The following is a 7,615-nucleotide window of genomic DNA, read 5'->3' as shown; positions in this document are numbered from 1 at the left end:
AATAATCTTTCACATAACAAAGTAAATGTCTGTTTATTGATAAACCACTGGGAACTTTTTGCTGCCCTTCTGATCTTGCCTCTCAGGTTTGTTTGTGTGTTGTTTTCCAAAATCTAAGGAGGTACATGCATTACAGCATGCTGTTTACTTCCACCTGTGGACAGATTGCTAGCATGGCAGTTAGCTCAAGTTTATCTGTTTTGATAAATAATTGAAGCTCACGTATTACCACCTGAAATCAAGGTCATATGATTAGATGTAGGTGTTTGCTAAGTGCACATCTACCTCTGAGCTGCTCATACATGTATTTCTCTGTCAGAATGACTAACTCAGATACAGGTGTAGGAACTAGTACTTCTAAATTTCAGTTAAAGTAAAAGTAAGATTCAGTCCTTGGTACCCAAAGAATTATGTTATGAATAAACAGAATAAACAACACCGTGAGGGGGTAAACAGTGTAAACAAATTCATCTTACAGGCAAAAGTGTGCCAGAAGTCTCTGAAGTCAAGAATTTAGTATCCTTCTGTAGTGCCCAAATCATGTACATGTAATTTACTGCATTGCTTGTGCTTTGATTTAAAGAAAAAAAGGATTGTTTTAATAGGAATGTATGCATATATACACATATATATTTAGGCATATGTATGATAATATGACAGATATATGCAAACACACATATATGCAATATACATACAAAATATTTTTTAAAGTGCAGGCCTCTTTGTTGTAGCTATTGTTAGTGCAGATAACAAAAAAATGGCCTAAAGCTTCCTGATACTATCTAAACATAAAACATAACGGATGGACCTCTCTGTGCGTAATGAATTGGCTGGATGGTTGCACTCAAACAGTTACAGTCAACGGCTCAATGTCCAAGTGCAGGTCAGTAATGAGTGGTGTTCCATACGGGTCAGTATTGGGACTGGCATTATTTAAACATCTTTGTCAGTGACATGGACAGTGAGTTTCAGTGCACCTTCAGCAAGTCTGCTGATGACACCAAACCGTGTGGTATAGTCGACACACTGGAGGGAAGGGATGCCATCCAGAGGGACCAGCTTGAGAGATAGACTTGTGCAAACTTCATGAGGTTCAACAAGGCTAAGTGCAAAGTCCTGCATTTCGGTAGGGGCAATCCTAAGCACATAGATGGGCTGGAGAGAAAATGCATTGGGAGCAGCCCTGAGGAGAAGAACCTGGGGTTGTTGGTTGATGAAAAACTCAACATGATCTGTCAATGTGTGCTTGTAGCCCAGAAAGCCCTCTGTATCCTGGGCTGCATCAAAAGCAGTGTGGCCAGTAGGTCAAGGGAAGTGATTCTGCCCCTCTGCTCTCATGACACCCCACTTGGAGTACTGCATTCATCTTTGAGGTTCCCAGCACAGGAAGGACATGGAAGTATTAGAAAGAGTCCAGAGGAGGGCCACAAAGATTATCAAGGGGCTGGAGCACCTCTTCTATGAAGACAGGCTGAGGGAGTTGGGGTTGTTCATCCTAGAGAGAAGGCTCAGGGAACACCTAATTGCAGCCTTTCAGTACTTAAAGGGAACTTATAAAAAAGATGGAGATCAATTTCTTGCTCGGTCAGATAATGATAGTACAAAGAGTAATGATTTTAAAACATTTAGGGTTTAAAGGATAGATTTAGATTAGATATTTGAAAGAAATTCTGCACTATGTGAAGTGATACACTGGAATGAGTTGCCCAGAGAAGTTGTGATTGCCCTGCAAGCATTTAAGGACAGGTTGGACAGGACTGTGGGCAACCTGATCTAGTGGGAGTTGTCCCTGCCCATGGCAGAGGGGTTGGAATTAGGTGACCTTTAAGGTCCCTTCCAAACCAAACCATTCTATGATTCTATGAGCTTTATACTGAAGGACTGACTGGCTGAAAGAGGAGGAGGTAGAATTTACTTCAAGGTGTCTAGGCAGTGTCTGCTTCACTTTATCTCATTTTGATGGAGCATTTTTGCTGGGAATACATGAGGAAAAAGCAGAAGTACTGGGGAGGAAAGACAGCTTCCAAAAATTTCTTATACAATGACTCATACAATAGACAAAGGCTATCAGTTCCTAGGTTTTCCTAGTAACAGGCACAAAAGTAGCAGCAGTATGTCATTGTCAGATTATTTTCATTAAAAAGATAATTCATTATATCATTGTTATCTCTGCTGAAATCTCCTTGTTCACGGTGACTTAACTGACCTAACTATTCATATAATTGTCATAAACTTAGTCAGTTAGCTTCTAGACAGCTATCTAAGTTCAGACAGCTGAGTACCACCTGTGGCTAGGAATCCCAGCTTTGTAGACAACAAATAGGTACTTTGGAATGTAGCTCTTCTTACCTGTCTTACCTGAGATGTTATTTTTATTTTATTCCTACAGAAAAGAAGCATTGTACTGTTCTTTCATTTAGACTCATTGAAAGTAGTTCATATATCAACTGTAACCAGATTTGTGATTGATGGCAGCCATTAATATCCTCTAATATAGTGCTATATACACAGATATATGCACATGTTGTATTTAGTTTCATTAATCTAAGTGTTTCAAGGAGAGTACTTCTTTATCAGGTTTTCATAAAACAATTAATTGATGCAAATTTGCCTTCTGTTCTGCACCATGTGGCTTTGAAGGTTCATAAGACTCAGTATTGGAACTCAATAATGAAAGTTAATTTCACAATTTCAGCATCTATAACTGGGGATTGTATACTCATGAACCTAACTCCACAGTTTTCCCGACATTTCCTCCCCCCACCTCCAACTAATGTGGAAAAATCCCTCCTATTCCAAGGACGTTATGATCTGAAGAGTTTAGAAATTCCTTCAGAAAGCTAACAACATGAACAAGCTAGAGAAGTGAGAAACAAAGGAAAGAAACCAAAAGCACCTTCCCCCCCCATCCACCCTCTTCCACCTCCTCCCCCCGAGCGGCTCAGGGGAACGGGGGAATGGGGGTTATGGTCAGTCTACAGTGTTTCTTCTCTGCCGCTCCTTCTCGGTCACTCTCGTCCCCTGTGCTGTGGGGTCCCACCCACGGGATACAGTCCTTGACGAACTGATCCAGCGTGGGTTTCCCACAGGCAGCAGCTCTTCCAGAACTGCTCCAGATATCTATCTGTACCACGGGGTCCATCCCTCAGGAGAAAACTGCTCCAACCTGGCTCCCCCATGGGCAGCAGCTCCTGCCAGGTCACCTGCTCCTGCACGGTCTCCTCTCCACGGGCTACAGGTCCGGCCCGGAATCTGCTCCGGCAGGGGTCTTCCACAGGCGGCAGCCTCCATCGGTGCAGGGCCACCTGCTCCACCGTGGTCTCCTCCACGGGCTGCAGCGTGGAACCCTGCTCCACCGTGGTACTCCACGGACTGCAGGGGGACATCCTGCTTCACCATGGTCCTCACCACAGGCCGCAGGGGACTTCTGCTCCGGCGCCTGGAGCACCTCTCCCCCTCCTTCTTCACTGACCTTGGTGCCTGCAAGGCTGTTCCACACTCCTCTCACTCTCCCAGCTGCTGTGTGGCGCAGCGTTTTTTTCCCTGTCTTAAATATGCTCTCACAGAGGCGCAAAACAACATCGCTTATTGGCTCAGCTCTGGTCAGCAGTGGGGCCCTTACCAAACATGGGGCAGCTTCTAGATCCTTCTCACAGAAACCACCCCTATGGCCCCCTGCTACCAAAACCTTGCCACGTAAACCCACTACACCCCCCAAAAAGGTGTAAAACAGGGCACACAAATATTTTAGGAAAGATATGTATGGGATAAGATGCAATATTTGCACTATGTCTGATCAGTTATTTTAGCATGGACTGTTCAGAGGAGACTATTTCATCAATCATTGTTCAACTACACACATTTGTGACAATGATGAGAAATTTAGAGTGACTCTGACTTGGTTCTCTTCTAATTTGGTATAAATTTTTCTTCAGAGAAGCCAATGACACCTTGTCCTATTCTACAGTCTTTACAAAAAAAGGTGCTATCCTGAAGTCTTAAATGAAAAACCCTGTGCAGAGCTTTTCAAACTAGTTGTTATGAGAAGAAGAATTGGCTGGTAGCAGCTATCAGCTTTCGACTCATCTACCCTGCAGGTTGCCTAGAACTCAGTATAACAGGTAGAATTACTTTCCTCTCAGATTTCTATCAGATTAGAGGAAGATGATGCTCCCTCTCAAAACCATGTTCTGTCCTGGTACCACTCTAGTGTATGTGCTTCACCAAGCCCTTCTGAAACTGAATCACTAGATGGCCTCCCTACAGAGAAGTCATTAAGAAACTGGCTCTGTCTCTTCCTGTCTCCCAAGGCTCTCCCAGGTTTGTAAGTTCTGATGGTTTTGTTGCTGTTGTTGTTGTTGTGTTGATTTGGTTTGGTTACTTTCATTGTTTCTTTTGTTTGTTTGCTTGCTTGGTTGGTTTTGATATTTTGGCCTTGCTCCAAAGTAGTGTTTCCTAGTCTTCAGCTGTATTTGTACCTCCCTGGAAGACATGTGCATATTTCAGATACACTTTTTCTGTCATTGTGAATATCTTGGGGGGACATAGTAGCTACCCAGTTTGTGTGATACTGTCCTGTTCAAATGCAGAGCAGGTGATGCAAGCCTATGCTGATACAACTGGAGAATCTTTTCCAGTTGTTGTGTTATTCTCATAGATTCCCTAATATGATTCCCTAATGTTCATCTTCAAGTTCATCTATAATGACTGCAGAAATAAATAAGTATATATATATAATTATATATATATATATATATACTTAGAGAAAGAGAGAGAGAGAGAGAGAGAGAGAGAGAAACTCAGGAGCAAGCTCAATCTTGGCGCCTGGATACCTAGATATCTAGCTTCTGAGGGTGTATGGATAACAGCTATTAAAAACAAATAAATAAAAAATATAACAAGGACTAGGATTCTAAGGCCACTGATTGACAGGCTACTGAGATACTCAACTAGAACTCTAGAACTTTATAACTGCTATAGGGGAAGGTAATGAGACAATTGTGGATCTCATAGGAAAGAGCGAACCTACAATGGAGTATTTCCTGGGGTTTATGGGACTGTATAATCTCATGGAATGTTTTAAGGGGGTTGTAAGTATATGTACTCCAGGATGTTTAGGAAAAATGCCGTGACTTGGGAAAGCTAGGGATCAAACTGTGACACCTACAAGCTTGTGAAGATGAAGAGGAATGAGTGATGCTCTTCTGGACAAACTCTGCAGCTAATCACTTATTTTATTATTAAATCCCATTCCTTGCTGTTTGCTGTGTGACCTTGTCGTCTGTTCTCTGTGTGACTTTTGTCAGGGTGTGATTCACTAGTGAACATCAAGCTGGACTAACTGATGAATAACCAGTATCTGGCCTGGACTGAAGGTTTGAGCTGGTGACTAGCTAAAGGTCTCAGGGTCCAGCATGGTTATCAGACTTAAAGCACATGCTAATATTTGATGTGGTTTTGTGAATGAGGAGAGTGAGGGTATGTGTATGTTTCAGTGGTTAACTTTAAATCTGATGAAATGGAAGAGGCCCAGGCTGTCTTTTTTCAGGTTTATAGGAGCACTGCTGGTGTTTATGTGGGTGCTGGAAATGACTCTGCTGTCTGTGTTGGCCTGTGTGGCCAGACACAAAGAGGAGAGATAGAAAATATACTGTTTAAATATCTATTATCATAAAAACTGTTCTTCTCATTTATCATTTCTCATTTCATTTTAACTCAACGGTTTTAACTCTACTTCATAAAGGATCAAATTATCCCAATCACAAAGTGACAAAAGCATTCACACAGGATTTACTAGTTAAACTTTACATTTGTACTTGACTTTTAATCAGTGCTCATATTGCAAATATACAAAATAAAAACTGCTTTTGGTTTGCCTATCCTTAGGCTTTGCTGCCCATGTTCTCCCTCAAAAATCTTCTTTCTGCAGAATGTGTAATTGAATCATGTATTGAGGAGTGTTAAATGTGAACATGCGTGTACCTTTGCATCAAAAAACATAACAATCCCCAAAGTATCTGTTTTTACATTTGACCATAACAATGTGATCAGGTTAACAATACAGTTAAGGTTAATGAACCAATTATTTTTAGACTAAACAGGAAACACATGCACTAATTTCACTGTGTAAATAACTGCTTACTGTCAGTGGTCTTTTTATTGCTGTTTGCACCTCTAAACTAATTTTAGAAAAATATTAAAAAGATCTCAAGGAATTAGTAGCCATTAATGGTTTCTAAAACTGAATGTCACTCTAAGTGAAAGGTTTTGCTGAAATGTTTTTATTCTTTTGACATATGTGTGTTTGTAACCTGATATTACAGACATCTCAGCAATCTAGTAGTATTATATGGAAATTTCTGCAAAAACTAAACTGTATGCTAGTGCTTGCCTAATACACTATACTTTAATCTGTGTAAATACAGAAAGTCTTATCATGATGACAATACCAGTGTGAGATTGACAGCTAAATTCTTGGTTTGGTGAAGATGAAAAAAGCCACAGGTAAGAGGATATAAACTTCACCACAAATACATCTTCCAGAAACATATTACAGCTTAGCATTATAAAAAGAACTTGACAAAAAGTTTTTTTTTTCTTTTTTTTTTTTTCTTTTTTTTTTTTTTTTCATTGTACAGAAAGGAAATTATGGTTTCTTTTTCACCTGAGTCAACTGAAAGTCATTCCTGACTTTCCCAGATGAAAGGAGACAGAGCACCCTTGGTATTGGAAAGTGAGCTCAGTAGCCAAAAGTTTTTTAAGCAGCAATACAAAAGATTATTGTGAATAACCAACTCTGTATGCCATGTAAACATGTTGCTGTCATGGTTCCGCTCAAGTGGGCAGCCGAGCTCCACCACAGCCGCTCTCTCACTCCCCCTCCTCAAAGAGGAATGGGGAGAAAATATGTGAAAAGGGCTCAAGGGTTGAGATAAGGATGAGAAAGTCACGCAATAATTATTGTAACGGGCAAAACAGACTCAGCATAAGAAGATAGTAAGATTTATTGCTTATTACTAACAAGCTAGAGAAGTGAGAAACAAAGGAAAGAAACTAAAAGCACCTCCCCCCCAATCCACCCTCTTCCACCTCCTCCCCCCGAGCGGCGCAGGGGAACAGGGGAATGGGGGTTATGGTCAGTTTACAGCACTTCTTCTCTGCCGCTCCTTCTCGGTCACTCATGTCCCCTGTGCTGTGGGGTCCCACCCACGGGATACAGTCCTTGATGAACTGATCCGGCTTGGGCTTCCCACAGGCAGCAGCTCTTCCAGAACTGCTCCAGATATGGGTCCGTACCACGGGGTCCATCCCTCAGGAGAAGACTGCTCCAACCTGGCTCCCCCATGGGCAGCAGCTCCTGCCAGGTCACCTGCTCCTGCGTGGTCTCCTCTCCACAGGCTACAGGTCCGGCCCGGAATCTGCTCCGGCAGGGGTCTTCCACAGGCGGCAACCTCCGTCGGTGCAGGGCCACCTGCTCCACCGTGGTCTCCTCCATGGGCTGCAGCGTGGAACCCTGCTCCACTGTGGTACTCCATGGGCTGCAGGGGGACATCCTGCTTCACCATGGTCCTCACCACAGGCCGCAGGGGACTTCTGCTCCGGCACCTGGAGCACC

Source organism: Anas platyrhynchos, chromosome 1, assembly GCF_047663525.1.
Source record: "Anas platyrhynchos isolate ZD024472 breed Pekin duck chromosome 1, IASCAAS_PekinDuck_T2T, whole genome shotgun sequence".
NCBI lineage: Eukaryota > Metazoa > Chordata > Aves > Anseriformes > Anatidae > Anas > Anas platyrhynchos.
This window is presented reverse-complemented; position numbering follows the sequence as displayed.